Genomic DNA, 26,521 nt, shown 5'->3' with positions numbered 1-26,521 from the left:
GCAGCGTCTGTGAGATACGGGAACCAGTGACTGATGGAAATGGGATGCTGTGACTGTGGTGAAGGAGATGCAGTGATGGAGTGAATTGGGATGCAGTGACTGAGTGAAATGTGATGCAGTGACTGCGTGAATTGCGATGCAGTGACTGCATGAAATGCGATGCAGTGACTGCGTGAAATGGGATGCAGTGACTGCGTGAAATGGGACGCACTGACTCAGTGAAATGTGATTCCATCACTGAGTGAAATATGATGCACTCACTGAGTGTACTGTGATTCAGTCACTGAGAAAACTGTGATGCAGTCACCGAGTGAAATGGGATGCAGTGGCTGAGTGAAATGGAATGCAGTGACTGACGGAAATGGGATGCAGTGACTGAGGGAAATGGGATGCAATCACTGAGTGAATTGCAATGCAAAGACTGAGGGAAAGGTGATGCTGTGACGATGGGAAATGGGATGCAGTGAGGGTGTGAAATTGAATGCAGCGTCTGTGAGATACGGGAAACAGTGACTGATGGAAATTGGACGCAGTGACTGTGGTGAAGGAGACGCAGTGATTGAGTGAAATGGGATGCAGTGACTGAGTAAAATACGATGCAGTGACTGAGTGAAATGTGATGCAGTGACTGCGTGAAATGGGATGCAGTGACTGTGGTGAAGGAGATGCAGTGACTGAGGGAAATGGGATGCAGTGACAGAGTGACATGAGCTGTAGTGTCTGATGGAAAATTGATGCAGTACCTGATGGAAATGGGATGCAGTGACTGAGGTACTGGGAAGGAGTGACTGAGTTCATGGGGATGCAGTGCCCAAGCGGACTTGGGGTCCAGTGAGTGAGGGAAATGGGATACAGTGCCTGAGTGAAATGAGATGCAGTGACTGAGGGAAATGGGATGTAGTGACTGCGTGAAATGAGATGCAGTGACAGAGAGAAATGGGATGCAGTGACTGTGGGACATGGGAAGCATTGACTGAGTGAAATGCGATGCAGAGACTGAGGGAAAGGAGATGCTGTGACTATGGGAAATGGGATGCAGTGAGTGTGGGAAATTGAATGCAGCGCCTGTGAGATACGGGAAACAGTGACTGATGGAAATGGAATGTAGTGACTATGGTGAAGGAGATGCAGTGACTGAGTGAAATGGGATGCAGTGACTATGGGAAATGGGATGCCTTGACTGACGGAAATGGGATGCAGTGATTGACGGAAATTGAATGCAGCCTCAGTGAGAAACGGGATACAGTGACTGAGTGAAATGGGATGCAGTGACTGATGGAATTGGGGTGCATTGACCACATCAGTACTGGGTGATGATCCTGGCCAGGTGTTAGATTTCAAAGTCGTTGATCACCTTGGTGATAGCGATCACAATTCTGTTATGTTTACTTCAGTGATGGAAAGGGATAGGTGTACACCACTGTGCAAGAGTTATAGCTGGCGGAAAGGCAATTACGAAGAGATTATGCAAGATTTAGGGAGCATAGGATGGGGAAGGAAACTGCAGTGGATGGGCACAATAGAAATGTGGAGCTTATTCAAGGGAAAGCTCCTGTGTGTCCTAGGTAAGTATGTACCTGTCAGGCAGGGAGTAAGCTGTAGGGTGCGGGAGCCGTGGTTTACGAAGGAAGTGGAATCTCTGGTCAAGAGGAAGAAGAATGCTTCTGTTACTTTCAGATGTGAAGGCTCAGTTAGGGTGATTGAGGGTTACAAGGTAGCCAGGAAAGACCGAAAGAGAGAGCTCAGAAGATCCAGGAGGAGACATGAGAAGTTGTTGGCGGATAGGATCAGGGTAAACCCTCAGGCTTTCTCTCGGTATTTAAGGAATTAAAGAATGACAAAAGTAAGATGAGGCCCAATCAAGGATAGTAGTGGTAAGTTGTGTGTGGAGTCAGATGAGATAGGGGAAGCGCTAAATGAATATTTTTCAACAGTATTCACTCTAGAAAACCACAATGTTGTCGAGGAGAATACAGACATACAGGCTACTGGACTAAGTGGGATTGAGGTTCACAAGGAAGAGGTTTTTGAAATCCTACAGAGGGTGAAGATAGCTATGTCCCCTGGGCCGGATGGGATTTATCCTCGGATCCTCTGAGAATCCAGGGAGGAGATTGCCGAGCCTTTGGCATTGATCTTTAACTCATCATTGTCTACAGGAATAGTGCCAGATGACTGGAGGATAGCAATTGTGGTTCCCCTGTTCAAGAAGGGGAGTAGAGACAACCCTGGTAATTATCGGCCAGTGAGCCTTACCTCAGTTGTCGGTAAAGTGTTGAAAAAGGTTCTGAGGGATAGGATTTACAATCATCTAGAAAAGAATAAATTGATTCGGGATAGTCAGCTCGGTTTTGTGAAGGGAAGGTCGTGCTTCACAAACCTTATTGAGTTCTTTGAGAAGGTGACCAAACAGATAGATGAGAGTAAACCGGTTGATGTGGAGTATATGGATTTCAGCAAGGCGTTCGATAGGGTTCCCCATAACAGACTATTGTACAAAATGCAGAGGAATGGAATTGTGGGAGATATAGCAGTTTGGATCGGAAATTAGCTTGCTGAAAGAAGACAGAGGGTGGTAGTTGATGGGAAACGTTCATCCTGGAGACCAGTTACTGGTGGTGTACCGCAGGGGTGGGTGTTGGGTCCACTGCTGTTTGTCATTTTTATAAATGACCTGGATGAGGGTGTAGAAGGATGGGTTAGTAAATTTGCAGACGACACTAAGATCGGTGGAGTTGTGGAGAGTGACAAAGGATTGGTTGCAGAGGGACATAGATAAGCTGCAGAGCTGGTCTGAGAGGTGACAAATGGAGTTTAATGCAGACAAGTGTGAGGTGATGCACTTTGGTAGGAGTAACCAGAACGCAAAGTACAGGGCTAATGGTAAGATGCTTAGTAGTATAGATGAGCAGAGAGATCTTGGTGTCCATGAACACAGATCCTTGAAAGTTGCCACCCAGGGTGACAGGGCTGTTAAGAAGGCATACAGTGTTTTAGCTTTGATTAATAGAGGGATCGAGTTCCGGAACCAAGAGGTTATGGTGAAGCTGTACAAAACTCTGGTGCGGCCGCACTTGGAGTATTGCGTACAGTTCTGGTCACCGCATTATAAGAAGGATGTGGAAGCTTTGAAAAGGGTGCAGAGGAGATTTACTGGGATGTTGCCTGGTATAGAGGGAAGGTCTTAGAATGAATGGCTGAGGGACTTGAGGCTGTTTTCATTCGAGAGAAGAAGGTTGAGAGGTGACTTAATTGAGACATATAAAATAATCAGAGGGTTAGATAGGGTGGATAGGGAGAGCCTTTTTCCTCGGATGGTGACGGCGAACACGAGGGGGCATAGCTTTAAATTGAGGGGTGAAAGATATAGGACAGATGTCAGAGGTAGTTTGTTTACTCAGAGAGTAGTAAGGGAATGGAACGCTTTGCCTGCAACGGTCGTAGATTTGCCAACTTTAGGTATATTTAAGTCGCCATTGGATAAGCATATGGGCGTACATGGAATAGTGCAGGTTAGATGGGCTTGAGATCGGCATGACAGGTCGGCACAAGATCGAGGGCCGAAGGGCCTGTACTGTGCTGTAATGTTCTTTGTTCTATGGCTAGCTCTCCCTGTGCTCCGTGTGATTTAACTTCCCTCTTGGAGTACCGTGAGGAACCACCTTGAACGCCTTACTGAAGCCCGTATGCGTCCATCTTTCTGCCTTCGTCAATGCTCTTGATTACTACTTTAAAAAACTCAATCAAATTACATGAGTTATGATTTCCTGTGCACATGTGTCCTCGGATCCCATGGACTGTTTCCTGTTCGAACAGTCTCCAAATGGGGGATCTTGTCAAAAGCTTTGCTCATGCCCAAGTAGACTGTATCAAATGCATTGCCCTCATGCACACACCTAGTTAGCTCTTCAATCATAGATTCATAGAGTCATACAGCACAGAATGAGGACCTTCAGTCCCAATCATCTGTACTGATCAGGTGTCCCAAACTTAACCGGTCCCATTTGCCTGTGTTTGGTATCCGTCTAAACCTTTCCTAATTGTGTACCTGTCCAAATGTCTTTTAAATACAGCAATTTTATCTGCCTCGACCACATCTGTTGGCAGCTCCTTCCATTCACGAACCCCACCCCCCCCACCCCTTGTGGAAAGTTGGTTGAAAGTCAAAGCTGTGAATGTTAGAGATTCATCAACAAACCTCTTGCTGTCAACTGAAAGAAACCAGAGCTGATAAATCTCATTAGTAAACAAAATCATAGTTCTCCAGATTTAGTAAACATTATTTAGTAATTCCTCTTTTAATAGCTCTCACACAGTTGGCTGTCACTGAGGGGACTTCTCCTTGTACATTTCCTGCCATTAACCCAGTGCACTCTACAGGGACAGAAGACAGTAAAACTAAATAAAGAAACTCTAATTGAAAGAAAGAAGAATTATGGAAATGTCCTGCCCTCCCCCCTTCTTTCCTCACAACCGCTCCCCACCCCTTTCACAAAGAACGATCAAACGAATGCTGTTGTAACATCTTACTTTGTTCCAATCCCAGTTTATTTGTTGCTGAAACAGACTTTCTTGCTATTGGTCCCTTTGCACTTAATTATTCCAATGCACCCTGCGCACCTCCCGCTTTCTATTCTCGATAAAATCAGGGTCTTCTGCTGTTTATGTTAACCGTTCATAGCACATCCTGTGCCCCTTGACCTGCATCAATTCCAAGTTCAGCAAATCCTCAATTTTAATATTAATTAATAAACTCTAGTTTCGGTTTCAAATCCCTCCACGGTCTTGAATCCCTCCCCTAATCTCTGTCATCCCCTCCAGTCTCCTAGTTTTCAGAGCTATCTACAGTATTACACTAACTCATTCCTGAACATTTCCAGTTGTAGTTAGCTCACAGGTGGCATTGCTGTGAGCTGCCAAGGTACTAACACTGGAATTTCTTTCCTCAACCACTCTGTCCCTCAACCAGTTATTCCTCATTTCGTACACTGAGCATGAGTGACCTGCAGTGAGGTCTCAAGGAATTGGTGCCAGTTCACCAGAGGATGAAGTCACACTCCATTTCAGCTACAGGGGATTCAGATGAGAACTGCAATGGGGATGGGGTGGCCGACAGAAGAAGGATTGGTGCATTGGCAGGTTAGAAAGCCTGCCATTAATGTCACGGAGCATGAAAGACTCTGGCTTCAATCTGGCGCAGTGTTTGGAACCCATCCACTCCAGCACTGAGTTGTGGCCAACCTGATGGGAACAGTTACAGATTGAGTCATGATTGGTATCTCTGCTCCAGAAAAAGCAGAAGCTGTTGTGGTACAGTCGTGGGTGGGCCCTTCTGGAGCTCGAGTTACTCAGGATAAACACAATAAAAATCATCAGCTTTCACCTGCAGTGCCACAGTCACAGGGATCGCACTCTGTGGGAGTATTAAGCAAGAAAAAGGCACCTATAATACTGGTATGAAGGAAATAAATGAGGGCAGTTGATATTTGCATGCATTATGGCATAGATTGTTCAACATTATTGTTTTGAAATATCGATATTGTGATGGCATTTACTGTTGTTTGTAGACAAGTGGTGCAGTGGTAGTCAACAGCCAAGGAGAGGGAAGGTTCAGCCTTGTTAGTGGAATTTGAGCTTACATTTACCTGTATTACAGTTGGTCGAGTGGATCACAGAAAGTCTGGCAACAAAAAAGCTGCAATGGTTACCTCCTCACTGCTTCCAACTCCTCCTCTTTCTCAGCTGGTGCCCTATCACTGGCAGCGACAGCGTACCCTCATGATGCCAAGGTTGGAGACTATCAAGAATCATGACGACACCGGCCCTTCTCTGTACTGCAGGACTGCCCCAGAGTGCTCCAGGCAGCAGAAACAACATTGAACGACTCCAGTGGTCTGCACCATTACATTTCCTGTGGTACTTTATGCAGCCCCTCTGAGTGTGTAATACACACTCCCATATGGACCACGTCATCAAACAAAGGCTCTTGTCACCTCCTCATTACTTCAAGTTGTTCAAATGAGGATGGCAGGGCAGAATATTGAAGAATTATTACAAAGTCTTCTGTTCAGTATCCTGCTGCTCTCTGACAAGGAAAACTGAAATGTACTTGATTTTCATGTAATTTTGATTCCCATTACAGGTCCTTATGGGAACAGGAAAAATGACAAGCTGGAAAATTTTGCAAGTAATCTTTGGGCCAGCCTGGAATCTTCCCATCCTCTGGCCATGACCTTGTGACCCTGCTTGGAGGTTGTAGTTACAGTTTCAGAAGTGATCAATTCCAGTGAGGATGTCTGTACCAAGGTGAAAGCTCATGCACAGTTCTTCACGACGGGAAAAATGGCTCCATTCAGACTCTGGAGATTCAGGTATCCCACTGAGAATCGTTGTCTCCTTCATCATTCACCTTATTCCAGTCACCTGTCCTGCTCTGTGTGATTTCTGTCCATTCTCTCAGTCATGCTTGTCTGAGGGGATAGCCACTACTGTAGCCCTGTTGTTGACTTGTGCAGTATCCTCACAGTCAGGGAATGCTTCCCCATTCCTGAGAGATTTCAGTTGGCTTAAACAGCTCTGAAAACCACTAAACACTTTTACAAGAGTCAGCGGAAATCCACTTGCATCTAACCTGTAAGTAGTTGGTGATATCTCTATCCTCACTGCACTGGATTAAGAGAGGATTGTAACTGGAATACTGAGGTCAAAACATATACCATTAGCATCCAAGCAGCATTACGCATACTTCCATCAGAATGTGAATCAGATGACAGGGATTATACCTAGCACTTGGAGAACTGACAGAAACCCCAGGTTACCTTGTCAGGAAAGTTCCAGTGAATGAAGTGCCAACCGAGCACTTACCATTCGGGGGCAGTCTGTGGCTAAAACCCCACTCACTGAGAGATGCTGGCCAAACAGAGACTAGTGCCTCGCCATTGCAGGTGGTGCCACCAGGAAGGGTGGCTGATGCTGGTACTGCAATTAATCCAATGCTATTAGTGAGTCATGAACAAATTGGGGTCGTGGGAGAGGTTTTCTGGCCAGGGAATCAGGAGGTTGTAAGAAAAGGTAGTCAGGTGCTATCTGTTTGCCATCGCTACTAATATGGCATGGCGGATCAATGGTTAGCACTGCTGCCTCACAGCTCCAGGGACCCAGGTTCAATTCCAACCTCAGGTGACTGTCTGTGTGGAGTTTGCACATTCTGTATATGTCTGCATGGGTTTCCTCTGGGTGCTCCAGTTTCCTCCCACAGTCCAAAGATGTGCAGGTTAGATGGCTTGGCCATGCTAAGTTGCTAAGAGTGTCCAGGTATGTGTGGGTTAGGTGGGTTATAGTGGAATGGGTGTGGGTGGAATGCTGCAAAGGTCAATGTTGGGTCAAAGGGTCTGATTGTACACTGTAGGGATTCTATAATTAAGAGTTTTACTTCTCAAACTTTCTGTGTGATATTTGTTCAGCCTAAGTTATTAATTGCCCACTCAGGGGAGTAAAGACCATTTACCAGCCTTCCCAATCGAGACTGCATCAGGGTAAAACTTGAAAGACAGTCAGGTCCGTACTTACACTCTCCAGCTCAAACCCCGCATAAAGAGAGGGGTGTTAAATTCTACCCGTCATGTACAAAATCCAGCACCTACGTGATTGCCTGCAAAAATGCCATCCATCACTGCCCACAACAGAAGAGTGAACCTGGCAGAAACGCAGAATTGCTACAACGCAGAAGGAAGACATTCAGCCCATCATACTTGCCAAGCTCTCTGAGCACTCTAATTTAAGGCCAATCTTCTACCTTTTTCCAAAAACCCTGCATGTATTTTTTTTTCTGTTTAAGTAACCATCCCTCTTGCGTGCCTTCGCCGAATCTGCCACCACCACATTTCCGGGCAGTGGATTCCAGGCCCAGATCACTCACTGGCTGAATAAAGTATTTTTTCTCACTGCCCATTTGCTTCTTTTGTTAGCATCTTTGAAACTGTGCCCTCTGGTTCTAGATTCATTTTAGGAGTGGGAACATTTTATTCCTAGATAACAAGGTGTAGAACTGGATGAAGAGCTTTCTGAACTTTCTTCAGAAAAATGAAGAACGGTCTAGGCCTGAAATGTCAGCCTTCCTGCTCCTCTGATGCTGCTGGGCCTGCTGCGTTCATCCAGCTCAGCACCTTGTTATCTCAGATTCCCCAGCATCTGCAGTTCCTACTATCTCTGAAGCATTTTATTCCTATCTGCTTTCTCCTGAGCACTCATGGTTTTGGAAAGTTTCTATCAAGTTTCCAAGGAAAGCAGTCCCAGTACCTTGAAAAAATCCTCATAACTGAGTTTCTCATCCCTGAGAATCATTCTCATAAATGGAGGCGTTGTGACAACATCACTGGACTAGTAATCCGGAGATTCAGGTAATCAGAATCAACTTTCACCATGACGCATGTTTGAATCCAATTTCGATTTAAAAACAACACCCAGGAATGAAAGTCTAATGGCGCCCATGAAATGGACCAACGACTGTGCTGTACATTTCTATGACTCTATGTCTCATAACAGGTCGCAGTACATTGGAGTTTTGTGTCCCCTGCACACCCAAGCCTAGATCATTTATGTCCGTATCAGGAAAGCAAGGGTCTCAATACCAGCCTCAGGGGAACTCCATAACAAACATCCTCTCAATCAGAAAAACACCCATCACACTCTCTTTCTTGTGATCAGAGATAATGGGAACTGCAGATGCTGGAGAATCCAGGATAACAAAGTGTGTAGCTGGATGAACACAGCAGGCTGAGCAGCATCTCAGGAGCACAGCAGCTGACGTCAGCTTTGGTGCTCCTGAGATGCTGCTTGGCCTGCTGTGTTCATCCAGCTACACACTTTGTTATATTACACTCTCTTTCTTATCCCTCAGACAATTTTGGATCCCTTTCATTCTGAGATTTTCTTCAAAAATTGTACAAAATGCTTTTGGATAGCCCATGCACAGCACAACAGCATCTTTGTCCTTTTCAACCTTCTCTGTTACCTGCGACTATCTCAAGCATCCAAATGATGTGGGCAAGTGGCTACTGACGTTATTGGATCTTAAGACACGGAAAATAACTCATTGATAATGTGGTATCCCAAATTAGAACCATCAGAGATTTACATGTCGGTGATAATTTACGCACATGAGAGGGGTGCAGACACTTAGAGCCATTCAGCCGCTAGGTGAAAACATTTCCGAGTTAATTGCCACCCTGCGCAGAGTGCGCATACAAATCTTGATGACAAGCATGACCCCAAGTCAGACAGCATCATTAGCATTGCTTCCAGATTAAAAATAACCCAGGGAGAACAAGACACTGCCTTTCAGACAGGTGTGGAGATAATTCCCAAATAACTAGCTTGATCCCAGACCATAGATGGGATGTACAATTATGGATTGACCAGATAAGGAACCAGCCAGGGTGCTCAATGATAACTGGTTAACATGGCGGGGAAGGGAGTGAAAAAATAACGAGACGTGCTAATCGGAATTGAGCTGTATTTGTGTGTTAAGTATAATTGAAGGGGCGTAAGAAGTGGGAGAGGGCTGTGGTGGCGGGTGGAATGATTGATGGAAGCCGCATTTGCTTCTTGTCCAAGTTTAATTCACTTCCGGAGACGCCGGTATTATTTTCAAATTGGCGCTATTTGCAGCGTAAAATTGCAATCGCCAAATGTTATGCTGACTCCTGAGACAGCAGGTTGGCAACCCCCAGTGAAAAGGGACCAGGTACCAACGCTGCATCACCTTGCAGTTCTTAATCCAGGATGATAGAGAGTTTGGAACAGTCCCGGCCAAATTGAAGTTACAGCATCCATTTCCATCAGTTAATATTGTGACGAGCATAATGTTTAAATGTGCAGTTTCACCTGTTCAATTCTTGTCTATCGACCAATCAATACAGATATTGCAATGGTGGGAAGGATTAGCGGGATGTTAGAAAGCAAAGCGGTGTTATTTTCAGAAAATGGTTACAAACCAGAGATTTTAAAAGGATTAGTTCCACCCCTTTCCCACCCCACCCACCCCGCAACACGCACTCTTTGGTAGGGGTTTCCTTTAAGAGCGCTTCCAGAAATAAACCTGCCTTGGCCCAGGTTCTGTCCTATTTGGTATGAGAGGGATGTGATGATTTGGCTCCTGTACAATCTTCCTCCGCCATGCGGCAGGGTAGGAGCATTGAAAGCAGATCTCAGCTCTTGTGGAGAGAGAGAGCGTGAGGCAGCGGCTGCGAAACGCGATGGGAGTCAGGACGGACTGAAGAACCATGGCATCGCCGCTGTGTACTTAGTGCAGCCACCAGGCTCTCGGGGGAGGACAGCAAGGAGAATTTTGTGTTGTCCTTTTTATTTGCAATAATCCGGGGTGGGGAAGGGGAGAGAGAGCTGAGATAATGGGAACTGCAGATGCTGGAGAATTCCAAGATAATAAAATGTGAGGCTGGATGAACACAGCAGGCCAAGCAGCATCTCAGGAGCACAAAAGCTGACGTTTCGGGCCTAGACCCTTCATCAGAGAGGGGGATGGGGAGAGGGAACTGGAATAAACAGGGAGAGAGGGGGAGGCGGACCGAAGATGGAGAGTAAAGAAGATAGGTGGGGAGGTAGGGAGGGGATAGGTCAGTCCAGGGAAGACGGACAGGTCAAGGAGGTGGGATGAGGTTAGTAGGTCGATGGAGGTGCGGCTTGTCGGGGGGAGGAAGGGATGGGTGAGAGGAAGAACCGGTTAGGGAGGCAGAGACAGGTTGGACTGGTTTTGGGATGCAGTGGGTGGGGGCGAAGAGCTGGGCTGGGCTGGTTGTGAGGTGCAGTGGGGGGAGGGGACGAACTGGGCTGGTTTAGGGATGCTAAATCTCCCCTTCCCCCACCGCATCCCTAAACCAGCCCAGTTCGTCCCCTCCCCCCACTGCACCACACAACCAGCCCAGCTCTTCCCCTCCACCCACTGCATCCCAAAACCAGTCCAACCTGTCTCTGCCTCCCTAACCTGTTCTTCCTCTCAGCCATCCCTTCCTCCCACCCCAAGCCGCACCCCCAGCTACCTACTAACCTCATCCCACCTCCTTGACCTGTCCGTCTTCCCTGGACTGACCTTTTCTCTCCTCTCCACCTTCGGTCCGCCTCCCCCTCTCTCCCTATTTATTCCAGTTCCCTCTCCCCGTCCCCCTCTCTGATGAAGGGTCTAGGCCCGAAACGTCAGCTTTTGTGCTCCTGAGATACTGCTTGGCCTGCTGTGCTCATCCAGCCTCACATTTTATTATTTTAGGAGAGAGAGCTGTTTTGGTTTGTGATACAAGAGACGAGGCTGTCTATGCCTTTCACCCATCGGTAGCTCTCCTCCTGTCCCTGCCTCTATGCACACACTCTGCCAGGCATAGTCTTCCTCCCTCTGTGTGTGTGTCTCTCTCTCGCTTCAGCTCCTAAAAGCTAAGATGCATCGGATATAAAAACACGCACATAAACACACACACACACATCAACAAGCCATGGAGAAAGATCAGGAATTACTGCAAGCTGTCAAAACCGAAGATGTAGCTGCAATGCAGAAGCTGTTGCAAAGGCCGAAACAAGGCAAAGCGAGTGAGTACCCTTTACACACCGTTCCATTGGCTGATGTGAATGTGCCTGCGTTTTTTTGTGTGTGTGTGTTTTGCAAATGTCCTGTTATTGTGGAGTAGGAGGGGAGGGAGTTTGGTCTGTTGTTCAATATGGGCTCTCCTATCTTGACCGATGCTGTTCGTGACTCTTGATACAGTGCAATCGGTGGGAATGTAGCATTAGCCTGAATAGTGCGTTCTCTCTCCCTCAGACAGCTCCCCTGCATCCCTTAGCTTCACAAGCCGGCGCTTTCTGCTCCTAACAGCGCAGATTGGACGTTGAGGATAGATAAGGTCAATACTGGGAATCCTAGATTCCCTATCAACCGGGCAAGAGATTGCAGATGGTTTGTAGCGAATCCACGGTTGAGATACAACGCACAGAATCAGTTCGTATAAGGGGAAAGGTGGTTCTGGAGGTTTGCACTGTTCTGTTTCGGCAAAAAAAGTGCCCGACCAGAGAATATCAGGCCAGTGACTAAGATGGTTAAACAGCTAATTCTAGTGGAAAGCTGTCAAGAAGGTAATAGCTCAGAGTCTCGCTTCTGAGGAAGTGCAAACTGGAGATCTTGTTTGACCCACTCTGTGCAGGTTTTTGTTGCTGTGTTGCAAAGAGAGCCTAGAGACGTGAGGGGGGACTTGGATGTGACAAATGCAGTGACTCCACACCCGGGCAGTGGTTTGGCAACATGATTCGGACCCCGTTAGCTTGCAGCCCTCTGACGCTGTTCCCTTACTGCCGGATGCTCACTGGCTCGCACGCCCCAAACAACCGGGGCTATTTTAAATTTAACCCCTTGATTGATGGGCTGACAAGTGCCTGTTGATGACAAAGCAAAGATGCTGCAGATCTGGTAATTAGAAGCAGTTTTGCTGGGAGACGCTTTAATTGATAGATTTCAATTCTAAAATTAACCAGGATTAAACGGGTGAGACCTAGAGCTGGCTGATCTATGATGTAGTAATAACAGTATTTTCGGAAAGATTGTCTGAGACGCAGGAGTGATGTCTCTCCCAGCTATCCTGGCTGCATGGAGGAGGAAAAGGCAACCCTTTCCGAACAAGGCACAGTGAGGATTTCTGAAACATTTATGTATCGCTTAACTGGAAACTTGATAATGTACGCCACAATGTGGGAGGGGGAATCTTATTCAGTTCTATATTTGCCTAAAGCTTCACTCCAGATATTTTGTTAAAAATAAAAGAATAATGGGATTTGAAGGGTACGCTGCGAGTAAATCGTGGGAAAATGTTAATTTATTTTGATGTGACTTGCTCCTACATGAGTAAAACATATTGTGATTAAGGATGATGGAATAAACTAAAAGCATTATTTGCCAGGATGAGATTCTGTCATAGTCTGGAGATGCGCTGCTCTGCTATCCAGTTATGAAGAGCTGCTGTAGTTGTGTTCTACAAGACTCCAATTGTTGGATGCAGTGGAAGTCTTTGAGGAGAAGACACCATGTCCCTTTTAAAAATAGTTTCTTACTGATTTATCATGTCACACACAGTACTTTGATTTGTAATTTTCTGGCTTATTCTCTGGTGTTGAGAACCTTTGTGGGTTGACTCTCCCTTTGAACTCATGATCCCTGTTGAGTTTAGATTTTGAATGCGTGGCCTGTGCATTTGTTGGATTTCTCTCTATTGGTTCTCTAAGTTCACTGACTGAATGCAACACTGTATCAATGTTTACCAATAATGATCATATCTGTGATGATGATGCTATTTTCCTTGGGACAGATAATGAAAATCTCCATGCTTCACAAAGTCTGTCTTCGTGTCTATTGGTGCTCCATAATTGGTGACCATGCCTTCAGCTGACAATGCCTTAAGCTCTGGAATTTCTTCCATAAACCTCACCACTCCTTTACCACCCCCCCCCCCCCCGCAACCGACCATGTTCTCTTTTACATTATTGGTTATAAAATACCAGAGCGGTTACCTGTGTTGATATCGCCAGTGTCACGTTTGATTAGATCATTCCTCCTATGAAATATTGTGAGACATTTTACTTTTACCAATGCAAGATGCATACATGCTGTTGTTATTAGACAATAAGTCGAGGTGGGAGGGTGCGGTATCATTGGGATTTAAATGGCTGGAGAGGCCTAACGCCAAATACCCAGCAGGTAGCTGTGTTGGGGCTGGGTTTGAGGGTGGGGTGGCAGATGGTGACTGTCTCTTCTAAATTAGCCCATGCTCCCATTAGAGGATCATATGTAATGCCTTGCTTATCACCAGTCTTCAAAATTCTGACAACACCCCAACTCCCCAACATATCCTCACTAGGGCCTACCAATTCTTCTCACTTGGTGAGCTGAATCTGGAACAATTGTCTAAGTCCCAAGTGCAATACCAGTAATGATCACGTCTTCTGGTGGTGCTGCTGGTACAGTGCTGGAATGCTGCCAATCTCTTACTGGCCTGAATCTCTCTGAGGCAGGACATCTTCATGTATAAGCGGAGCAATCAACCCATCAGATGGTTGCAGAGCTTGGCAGACTTCCCCACCTCTGTGCTTTTGTCAAAGAGGTGGGGAACCCAGAGTCTTGTGTCATTCAGCCCTGAGGCAGTTGACCCTTACTTGCCTTCTGAAGTAGTATAGCAAATAGTTCATAAAAATGGGCAATAAAATGGTGACTTTGCCAGCATAATCCACATAATTAGAACTTTTCTTTATTAAATTGGGAACTCTGTGTGGTGTGTGCAATGCTAATGGAAGTACAGATCCTGGCTAAGCCCAGTGTTCTGTCTCCACCTCCCATGATAATACAAGGTACTGACTGATTGGTTTCTTGGCTGAGACTGTGGTCACTTAGTTGGCAGCCAAAAACACGAAGCAGTGTTTTTAGGAGAGGATGAGACAAAATATTTAGAGTGTCGAGAGGGTCCACAAAGTTTTGCAACTGAAGACATAAAAGCTGCTAGAGTTTAAAAATAACTTGGATCTGTATTTGAACTAACATTACTGTAGAGGGCCAAGAGCTGGAAAACAGGATTCAACTTGATAGTTTTAATTTGGCTGGCAAAGATGCGCTGGGCCAAATGCTCTCCTTCCATTGCTGCAAATTTCCACGATACTCCAAAATCATGTCAAAGATTTCTGAAGAAGGGTTTTGGCTTGAAACATCAGCCTTCCTGCTCCTCTGATGTTGCTTGGCCTGCTGTGTACATCCAGCTGTACACCTTGTTATCGCTATTGTAGAGCATCTATGTGTCCCACTGTTATTTTACTATCGTGCCAGATGTGTAGTACATGATTTCTCTGCAAGTTGGTATGACAAATTAAAATGATGAGACATTTTTATTCTCTTAATGATAAAACTCAAAATTCCAACTGCACCTATGTCAACTCCTGTGCTGTAACATGTCTTTACAGATTGAAAGGTGCATTTTATTTCAGTTGGGATGATTCTTGGATTTCTGCCAGACTTCAGCAGTTTGAGGTTTGCTGTGACAATTCCATGCCTTTTGACCTTCAACACAATCACAATGAAAATGACGTGGAAATTACAATATGGATACTGTGTGTGTGTGTGTCTGTGTGTGTGTGTGTGTGTGTGTGTGTACCTTGTGATATTTGATATAATCATTTGATATAATCAGTGGCGTTACTTTGGAGAGGTTTTGGTCTCCCCTTTGAATATTGAAGTAGAATGTAAAGCTCTTCCAGAAGTTTCGCTAATGACATAGAGCATCAGTCTGATGAAAACCTACCTCTTCCCCTTGCTACTATCTACTTGTTATTGCAGTATCAGTTTCTGAGACATGCCTTAGAATCCATTAAAGACGTGAATAAAGGCAAACAGTTGCCACTCACTCTAATCAACGTTTTTGTATAAAGATTTTACCCTCTACGTGGACATGAGTCTTAATCCCATGTGCCCACTCTGTTCCAGTGAATGCTTTATTCATCCTTACTTTGACCACTTGCTTAACCTATTCCTAAATATTGACTTGGCTGCCTGTTCAGTCATTAATTCTGGTTGCACGTTTTGAACTCTATGTGTTTGATGCAGCAGGTGGAAACAAGGGCTTGTGCTGCTTTAGTTATACCATCAATAGAGACTTTAAATAGTCATTAAAGAAAGGAAGAACTGGCACTGAATAAATTACCTGGGGTTTTTTTGTATTCATTCTTAGAATGGAGCTGCTGCTGGCTGGCCAGTATTTATTGCCCACTCATAGCTGCCCTTGACAAGGTGTTGGTGAGCTGCCTTCTTGAACCATGGCTTGGAGGGCAACTTGCAGGTGGTGGTATTCCCATAAATTTGCTGCCCTTATCCTTCTAGATGGTAGTATTTATGAAAGTGTTGGTTTCTAAAGAGCCTTGGTGAATTTATGCAGGGGATTTTGTAGATGATGTGCACAGCTGCTACTTCCCATCACTGGTGGAGGGAATGAATTTTTCTCGCTGTTGCTTTGTTAACTGTAGCAGCTTGCTGTGCCTAAATTGACTGCTGCATTTCCTGACATTGCAATAGTGACTACACTTCCAAAATATGAATACTGCTGAGAAAAGGCATATTTTGCTCCAGTTTTTCAACTTGCACTTAACAGGACAATTCACATCAAATACAATGTAAAAGGATCAACTATTATAGTAAATAAGAAGTGAGTCCTGGTGTTTTCCCTGTGGAAACACCTCAGAGTCCACTGTAATTGCTTTATTCATCTTTACTTCAACCATTTGCTGTACCTGTTCCTAAATATTGATGTGGTTCCACTTCCAAATGAATCAGCACTCTCTTTGTGTACAGCTTTTCCCTTCACTTCTTGCAAATTGCCCCAATAAGTGCAAGATGAAAAGGATAAACAAAATGTATTTTTTTCAAGTTCTGTATTACCAACTGATGACTGCCAAAATACTTCATTGGCTGTAAAGTGCTTTGGAATGTCTTGAAGCCATGAAAGGGAAGAAAGAGAAGGCTTTCTTTCTTAACATTGTGCATTTCACAGCTTTAGGATATCCCAAACAACTTCTGGCCAAGAGAATAGTTGAGAATTGGAGTCACTGTCGTAATGTGGAAACACGGCAGTCCATTTGTGCACAGTGAGATCTCACAAACGGCAACATCACAGTGACCAGAAAACCCCTTCAGTAATATCAGTTCAGAGCTTAGTATTGACCAAAACACCAGGATAACTCTGCTTGACAACAGAGGCATTACATTACCTGAGAGGGAATACGAGTATTTAACAACTAGACACCTGAAGCCACAATTTCAATGGGTAGAGTGTTGGTTCGAATGCTATCATCCAAAGGTCAGCACCTCCAACAATGGACCACTGGGTATGTTAGCCTAGATTTTCTTCTCAGGTCTATAGATCCTGACTTGAACAATGACATTCTGTCTTAACGGTTGGAGTGAAACCCACTGAGCTGCAGCTAATATAGAACATAGAACATAGAACATAGAACAGTACAGCACAGAACAGGCCCTTCAGCCCACAATGTTGTGCCGACCATTGATCCTCATGTATGCACCCTCAAATTTCTGTGACCATATACATGTCCAGCAGTCTCTTAAATGACCCCAATGACCTTGCTTCCACAACTGCTGCTGGCAACGCATTCCATGCTCTCACAACTCTCTGCGTAAAGAACCTGCCTCTGACATCCCCTCTATACTTTCCACCAACCAGCTTAAAACTATGACCCCTCGTGCTAGCCATTTCTGCCCTGGGAAATAGCCTCTGGCTATCAACTCTATCTATGCCTCTCATTATCTTGTATACCTCAATTAGGTCCCCTCTCCTCCTCCTTTTCTCCAATGAAAAGAGACCGAGCTCAGTCAACCTCTCTTCATAAGATAAGCCCTCCAGTCCAGGCAGCATCCTGGTAAACCTCCTCTGAACCCTCTCCAAAGCGTCCACATCTTTCCTATAATAGGGCGCCCAGAACTGGACGCAGTATTCCAAGTGCGGTCTAACCAAAGTTTTATAGAGCTGCAACAAGATCTCACGACTCTTAAACTCAATCCCCCTGTTAATGAAAGCCAAAACACCATATGCTTTCTTAACAACCCTGTCCACTTGGGTGGCCATTTTAAGGGATCTATGTATCTGCACACCAAGATCCCTCTGTTCCTCCACACTGCCAAGAACCCTATCGTTAATCCTGTACTCAGCTTTCAAATTCGACCTTCCAAAATGCATCACCTCGCATTTATCCAGGTTGAACTCCATCTGCCACCTCTCAGCCCATCTCTGCATCCTGTCAATGTCCCGCTGCAGCCTACAACAGCCCTCTACACTGTCAACGACACCTCCGACCTTTGTGTCGTCTGCAAACTTGCTGACCCATCCTTCAATCCCCTCATCCAAGTCATTAATAAAAATTACAAACAGTAGAGGCCCAAGGACAGAGCCCTGTGGAACCCCACTCACCACTGACTTCCAGGCAGAATATTTTCCTTCTACTACCACTCGCTGTCTTCTGTTGGCCAGCCAATTCTGTATCCAAGCAGCTAAGTTCCCCTGTATCCCATTCCTCCTGACCTTCTGAATGAGCCTACCATGGGGAACCTTATCAAATGCCTTACTGAAATCCATATACACCACATCCACAGCTCGACCCTCATCAACTTTTCTAGTCACATCCTCAAAAAACTCGATAAGGTTTGTAAGGCATGACCTACCCCTCACAAAGCCGTGTTGACTGTATTTGATCAAGCCATGCTCTTCCAGATGGTCATAAATCTTATCCCTCAGAATCCTTTCTAACACCTTGCAGACGACAGACGTGAGACTTACTGGTCTATAATTGCCGGGGATTTCCCTATTTCCTTTCTTGAAGAGAGGAATTACATTTGCCTCTCTCCAGTCCTCAGGTACGACTCCAGTGGAGAGCGAGGATGCAAAGATCTTCGCAAGTGGCGAAGCAATTGCATTTCTCGCTTCCCAAAGCAGCCGAGGACAAATCTGGTCCTGGCCTGGCGACTTGTCAATGTTAATGTTTGACAAAATTTTCAGCACATCAGCTTCCTCTATCTCTATCCATTCCAGCATGCACACCTGCTCTTCAAAGGGTTCATATCCAATGATTGATCTGTATAGTGAGTGAAAGGAAAATGGTGTAAACACCACACTGTGCAGCCTGCTCTCATTCACTCACTCGGAGCAAATTTTCAGAAACTTGCCAGTAGATAGTGAGTGCACCTTCTTATTAAGCTGCTGCTTGTAGCCGCTCCTGCCAGGAGACCTGCTGTCATGGTGTGCCAATTCTGTCTGTCTTATGCCACCCTCATACATCGGTTGTGGTTTGTTGGCAGCCATTCTGTGACACCACTCTGTGACCTGTTCCTGGGAAGATAGGGTTCTCCTGTGAGGAAAGGTTGGATCTGTACCAGTTGGAACTTAGAAGAATGAGAATTGATCCTTTGGCAATATATAAAATCCTGAGGGGACTTGATACATTGTGTACAGGGAAAATGTTTCCTCTCGTGAGGGAATCTCAAAAAAGGGGGTACAATTTAAGAACAGGAGGTCTTCTTTCTATGATGGAGACAAGGAGGATTTCCATCAGAGGGGTATGGGCCTGTGGAATTCTCTTCCCCAAAAAGTATTGGCGGCTGTACCATTGACTTTATTCTAGGTTGAGTTAGATGGTTTTTTGATAGATGTGGGAGACGAGGGCTTGGGGAAAAGGGACAGAGGGGCTTGAGTCCACAAGCAGATCAGCCACTGGATGGTGGAGCAGAGTTAAAGGGCTGAATGGCTTTCTGTTGCTCTCAAATGACATGTTCCTATATTCCGTTCTAACATCCATCATCCAACTGCACATAGGTTGACCCCTCTTCCTGCTGCTGTCCAGAACCTCTTAGCTTGTAAGCTCAGATCAAATAGCCAAAATTGTGACTCTTTTTTTTCTGGGTGTCACTTATTAAACTTGGAGAGAGGAAAAAGGAGTATATGAGTACCTTTTGTTCTTCTCATTTTAGATTCAATCTTTTTATAATATTTCTGAGAACTGCTTGAGAAACAGAGTCATAGAATCATACAGCATGGAAACAGACTCTTCAGTCAAACCAGCCCGTGCCAAACATATTTTCGAGCTAAACTAGTCCCACCTGCCTGCTCCTGGTCCATAACTCTCCAAATCTTTCCTGTTCATGTACGATTCTAAGTGTCTTTTAAGTGTTATAGCATCTAACTCAGGAAATGAATAGTTTTTTTGTGGGTGCATGTGGAATGTACTGTATCATGGTGAGGGAAAGTAAAAGTTGTATTCAGATTGAGGAAATGAATGCTGGCCTGAACAGAATTGGTTGCTTTGTATGGCCTTATTGATTTTGCTTGCCTCTCGTACCTTGTCGTAAAACTGCTTATAACTTCAAGGAAGGCGAATAGCAATTGCTGTGGGTTTTGCAGAACACATTGTAAGTACATACAGATTTATTTTTTAAAAAAGCTATTAAACCAAAGAAATGGAATTGCACAATAAATCAGAAAGTAACGTGGCAGCCTAGCTGCTTGTTGAAGCACTTAGACTTTGTATAGATGGCTTTGTGCTTTGCCATCCACTTTCCACAATGGTTAAAATCATAAAATTGTACAGCACAGAATGAGTCCATTCAATCCATTATGCCTGGGTTGACTGGCGGAAAGAGATTTCTGATCTGCCCCACTTGCCAGTCTTTTCTCTGCACCACTGCAAATATTTCCCATTTTAAACTACTTCATTCCTCCTGCCTCAGAGCATCTTGCTTTCATTGTGCTGCTTGGGTTGGCCTAGAAACACAATTGGCAAAGTGGGTGGCAAGAGAGGTGATTCATTCTGAATGCCTCTTTTTAAAATATTATTTATTTATTGAATGTGGGCATCACTGATACGGGGCCAGCATTAATTGCTCATGAGCAGATGCTCCTGAGCTGCCTTCCAAAACCACAGTATTCCCAAAGCGATGATAAGGAGGGAGCTGCAGAATTCTCAATCAGTAAAGATGATGGAATGGCAACATTTTCATGTCAGGATTGTGTGTACATCCGAAGATTGGAGGGAAACTGAGAAGTGATGCCCCCATGTGCCTGCTGTCCTTGCCCTGCTGGTTGGTAGATGTTGTGGGTTCTGGAGAAACCTTTGAAGAAATGTTGTTGCGTTACTGCACTGTATCTTGTAGATTCCAGTTGGAGCATCCACTTTAAGGCATCTACTTGCATCCTCATTCGAGATTCTCTATTCTGAGTGTAAGGAGCCACTTACTCTGCTAGTATTGTATGGTGCTGACTGTTTACAAGCTGCCAATCAAGATGAAGTCATGGAGAAAAGAAATAGCTGTGATGTGAAGGTACATGACAGATTCCATTGTTACTGTATTGGCTTAGTAGAAATATCACCATTGAGTCAAAAGGTTGTGGATTCAAGTCACACAGCTGGAGAGTATCAGAGAGGGTAAGTGAAGAAGGGTGTTCCTCATGACTGGAGATTGCAGAACCAAAGGTCACAGACTAAGGATGCACAGTAGAACGAAGATGAGGAGAAATGTCTTCGCCAAGAGAATGGTGAGCCAGTGGAATTTTCTATCATTGAATATTTTTAAGACAGAGTTAGATATTGTTCTTCGAGCTAAAGAGATCAAAGAATATGGGGAGAAAGCAGGAACAGCAATGAGCAGGCATGCTCATATTTTATGGTGGAGCAGGCTCAAGAACTGAATGACCTACTCCCAGTCCAATTTTCTCTGTTTCTATGTTAAATTGGGAAAGGGGAATGGATAATCCGGTAGTTAATTAATTATTGCTTTAAGCATAAAATTAAACTGAACATTTATAACTCACTGACCTAGTTCCAAACACACATAAATAGGATTCAGACTTGATTGATATTCCCCAATAAGGACAAACCAAAGTGCTTTGAAACAGACAAAGTGTAGTCACTGCTGTAACATAGAGAATGTATTTACATAAGTTCCTACAAACAGTAAATTTACTTGCATGAGCTCCCACAAACTGTAATGTGATAATGACCTGATAATCACTTTTAGCAATGTTGATTCCAGTGAGATCTCACCTGTTTTTCCTCTAAAGAATACCATGTGATTTTTTTTACTTCCACCTGGGAGAGCAAACAAAGGTACAGATTTATCACCAATGCAGCACAGCAGGACAAGAAATGAGAATTGTTACGATTCCAGCTGCTTCAGCAAGTGGAATAGTCAAACCCCAGAATAAAACCTGCCTCGCTAGATCTTTTTCCCCTTTGTCAAACCTTGTGGTCTTTCACTGAAACATAAGCACATCAGACTACAGATTAGATTTTACCAATAAAACAGAAGTTTATTACATTGAAGAAATAAAATAAACCAAAATATCAAATATAGCAGTTTCAAAAATTTCAGAACACATTGCAAAAGAAAGTTACCCATGAGAACTTTCCCCTTGACTACTCTCAAACTTAAAGCTTAGCCTTCCTCAGTATTTTCATAGTCTGCAGAATTCTAACAAAATACTTTAACTGTTCTAAACAAGAGATAGAAGTTACAGAGACAGAGACTGCATTGTTTTAAATGACAAAGGAAATGCTTTTGTAAAGCGCAAAAAGTGTAGCAATGAGATAAGTACAGGAATAAAAGATGGATCCAGAAAAGGTGTGAATGCTTTCAACAGTTCCATTACCAGCAGCTTTCCAATACAGCCGAAGGCAACATGTTGCTTTATTCTGAAACCTCAGCCAAGATTGCTTCTCAGTGAATCAGTCATGAAACTCTCTGAGGAATACTACAATATGATCAGTGTTACTGCTGTGGAATGCCTACTGAATGTTTAATGTTTAACCACACATCCATAAGGCAGCCCCACAGTCAGTGCACCATCCCTTTACTACCATACTACATGGGCTAGATATAGCTTTCACCTCAGTGGGCAAGAACTTAAATCCAAAAACCTTACAACTCAAGAAATAAATAGTGTTAAAAACCAAAAGAACTGTGGATGCTGTAAATAAGAGACAAAAAACAGAAGTTGCTGAAAAAGCTCAGCCGGTCTGGGCAGCATTTGTGAAGAGAAATCAAAGTTAAGGCTTCAGGTCCGGTCACCTTTCCTCTGAAATAAATAGTATTAGTCACTGATGTATAGCTGACAGTAAAATTCGGCCTTTTTCTCTCCATAAATTCTGCCAGGCCTGTTGAGTTTCTCCAGCGCTTGCTGTTATTTCAGATTTCCAGCATTCTCAGTATTACGCTTTCAATGTAGGCGTCAGCTGGCATACCCTTGGAGGTGTTTGTGTCCTGTTTAGACCTCCCCAATATGAAAACATGTATATGGACATGTGGTTATCTTAGGAAATGATGTTGAAGCATCCCCTAGGCAGGGATGTAAGATGTAGCAATTTCCCCAGATCTTTAACTCCTGCAGCGAGGCGCCAAGAAGCTTTGCCTAGATTTCGGAATGGGCTACAACACGGAAAATCTCCTATACTGTCTGTAATGAATATAGTATCCATTGTCAATCAATTCTGGAGAGGGATTCAGGAGATGAGATTTTTATGAGTAAGGCCTGTGCTCAATTGAAGTGCAAAATACTGAGTTTAAATTCCTTTCCTTGTACATTATTTTCATGTAACTGCAAAATGAATTTGAGATTTCCCATGTATACGAATGATAAACATGCAGCTCTGAAGATGTTGAAGAAATTCACTTTATTAAATAGTGCTCCCCATCAATATTTGCGAGTGAAAATGGATTCTAAAGTGAAATTTCATATCCTACTAAAACAGTGCTGTGTCCAAGGGCACAATTAACTTGTATTCAATGCTTGTCTTTGGGCAAATAATGTGCACAACAGAATCATTGGTTGTTTCCCTTCCGGATCAGAAGCACCTCTGTTAGTCCTCTTTCTCTTCTACAATGTCGAAAACTATACAGTCTGCTCCCAACAAAGTTTTTTCATTTATTCTTCTTTTGCTGGTGCTATGATTCCAGCTGCTGTTGTTACAAGCCAGGCCACATCCGAGAATGAAATCTGACTTGATTATCAATTTTTCTTCAATTTAGTGTGGCAGCCTTTCACTGAAACATAAGCACACAAAGCTGCACATTTGGTTTTAACAATAAAACAGTTCATTGCACTAAAGAAAGTAAAATACAATAAAGCAAACCAAACTAACTATATAACACAGTTTGAAAGGTTGCAAAACACAACAAAACAGCATCCCATGTACTCCCTAAAACAGTCACTTTACAGTTACTTAACAATCTGGAGCGGTTTTCTTTCTCTATCAAATCTGCATGTTAGATTTAACTGCTTCTGCTCAGTTTCTGTCCCTCAAATTGTGGGGTCTTCCTCCTTCACCATTCACACAACTGAGAGTTTAGACTTCCTCAGTGTTTTACTAATCCACACGGTTCTCCCCAGACATTCCAGCTCTGGAAGTTTCACTAACTACACCCTTTCACAAAAATAGCTTATTTCCTTAGCCCCTCTGAACAGTCTCCATTTCTAGGATAGATTATACTTGGTTCTGACCCCAGTTGAGTTGAGAGTATGACTTGGAGGGGAACTTGTAGCTGATAGAGTTGCAAACCATGTGCTGCTCATTGCTCCCCCCAGTATCTGGAAACATACGCTGTGCCTCTAAGCTGATCAGTATTGTATCATTTATTGTGTATCCTATTGACTAGTTTGCCCTCCCCAAATGCCTTACTGCACATTCCGGCAGATTAAATTCTATTTGTCCCTTTCTGTTAACCGATCAGCCCATTGTTACTATATTCGAAGTCTGCAGCTTTCTTCCTCTTTATCAACCATGCACTCATTTTTAGTCTATCATCTGCAAATTTTTAATGGTGCCCCCTGCACTTAAGTTTGCTTCTTTGCTATCTACCATGAAAGGGAAAGGACCCAATACTGAACCCTGTGGAATCCCAATAGAAATGACCTTTCAACTACAACTACAGTGAGCATTACCCTTTGTCTGCAGTCACTGAGTTTATTTTGTTCCATTTGCTACTTTCCCTCAGATTCCATCACCACCTTCTGTTTTGACCAATTCATCATGTGGGAACTAGTCCAAAGCCACCTTGAAACCTACGTAAGCTGCATCAAATGCTCTACTCTCCTTGACCCTCTTTAACACCAATTCAAATTGGTGCGGCATAGTGACTCTGTGGTTAGAACTGCTGACTCACAGCACCAGGGATCAGGGTTTGATTCCAGCCTCAGGAGACTGTCTGTGCGGAGTTTGCACACTCTCACCATGTCTGTGTGGGCTTCCTCCAGGTGCTCTGGTTTCCTTCCACAGTCCAAAGATGTGGAGGGTAGGTGGATTGGCCATGCTAAATTGCCTATGCGAAATTACCCATAGTGTGCAGGGACGTGTAGATTAGGTGGATTAGCCATTGGAGATGAAGGGTTACAGGGATAGGATAGGGGATGTGTTGGCTGGGACGCTGTTTGGAGGGTTGGTGTTGACTTGATGGGATGAATCGCCTGCTTGCACCCTGTAGGGATTCTATGAATCATGAAATTCAAATATAGAATCAAGTTCATCAGACACAAATGAAATCAGAAAATCCCAGAACTGCTCAGAAGGTCTGGCAGCGTCTGTGGACAGAGAAACAGAATTAATGTTTCATTAACCTGCCATCAGAAGTCCAAAGATAGGTCCATTGTGCTGAATATTTCCAGCGTGTTTTGGTCTTACTTTAGATTGCCAGCATTTGCAGTATTTTGCTGTTGTACTACCCAGACGTGATCACCCGTGAACAAATCCACACTGAGTGTATTTAATTACAAATCGGTAGTTATTAGGACAAGTGACATAAAGTATTGCCAAAAAGGCAGCTTTCAGGAGGAAAGAGTGAAAATGGAGGGGCATGGGAAGGGAATTCCAGAGATTCGGGCCTAGGCAGCTAAAAGTTGGAGGAGGGGTGATGGTCTAGTGATATTATCGCTGGACTGTTAATCCAGAAACCCAAGTAATGTTTTGGGGACCTGGGTTCGAAACCCACCACGGCAGATGGTAGAATTTGAATTCAATAAATATTTGGAATTAACAATCTAATGATGGCCGTGAATCCATTGTCGATTGTTGGAAAAACCTGTCTAGGTTCACTGATGTCCTTTAGGAAAGAAAACTGCATTCCTTACCTGGTCTGCCCTACATGTGACTCCAGACCCACAGCAATGTGGTTGACTCTTAACTGCCCTCCGGGCAATAAGGGATGGGCAATAAATGCTGCCTGACCCGTGACGCCCTCATCTTGTGAATGAATCAAGAAAAATGCAACAATGTAAAATTAGACAGAGATAGAAGTTACAGAGACAGAGACTGCATTGTTTTAAATGACAAAGGAAATGCTTTTGTAAAGCACAAAAAGTGTAGCAATGAGATAAGTACAGGAATAAAAGATGGATCCAGAAAAGGTGTGAATGCTTTCAACAGTTCCATTACCAGCAGCTTCCCAATACAGCCGAAGGCAACACGTTGCTTTATTCTGAATAATATCCACTGAGAAACCTCGGCCAAGATTGCTTCTCAGTGAATCAGTCATGAAACTCTCTGAGGAATACTACAATATGATCAGTGTTACTGCTGTGGAATGCCGACTGAATGTTTAATGGATATTTTAGTCTCCTGATCAATGGATGTAACAGGGATGCTCTTGAACTCTCCTTGTTCATTCCTCAGTGGAAAATGTTGGGGAAAGAGCACAAGTTTTATACTCTATCAAATCTTCACACCTCGTAATTCTATTATTGGAGCTTCATTCTTGAGACCAGATAGAAGAATGTTTTATTAATATAGATGCTACATAGCCACTAATAAATCTAACAGGAAACTCAGGAGAAGCAACTTTGCCCAGAAAGTGGTTAAAATTTGAACCAGGAAGAGTGGCTGAAATGATAGCACAGATACTTTTAAGAGGAAGCCAGAGGAGCACATGAGGTAAAGGGGATGGTAG

General features: G+C 44.0%; 1 long non-coding RNA gene across 1 annotated transcript in view; it reads left to right on the top strand.

Moving 5' to 3' along the window:
• The first annotated feature begins 10,960 nt into the window (after positions 1–10,960).
• Positions 10,961–26,521, top strand: part of LOC132209040 (uncharacterized) — a 433,067-nt gene continuing 417,506 nt past the window's right edge. Inside the window, exon 1 of the long non-coding RNA XR_009445110.1 lies at positions 10,961–11,595. This is a non-coding gene — a long non-coding RNA (uncharacterized LOC132209040). The remainder of the gene's footprint in view (positions 11,596–26,521) is intronic.

Source organism: Stegostoma tigrinum, unplaced genomic scaffold (genome assembly GCF_030684315.1).
Source record: "Stegostoma tigrinum isolate sSteTig4 unplaced genomic scaffold, sSteTig4.hap1 scaffold_63, whole genome shotgun sequence".
Lineage (NCBI taxonomy): Eukaryota > Metazoa > Chordata > Chondrichthyes > Orectolobiformes > Stegostomatidae > Stegostoma > Stegostoma tigrinum.
The sequence above is the reverse complement of the archived record's forward strand: the minus strand, read 5'-3'. Positions and strand labels throughout refer to the sequence as shown.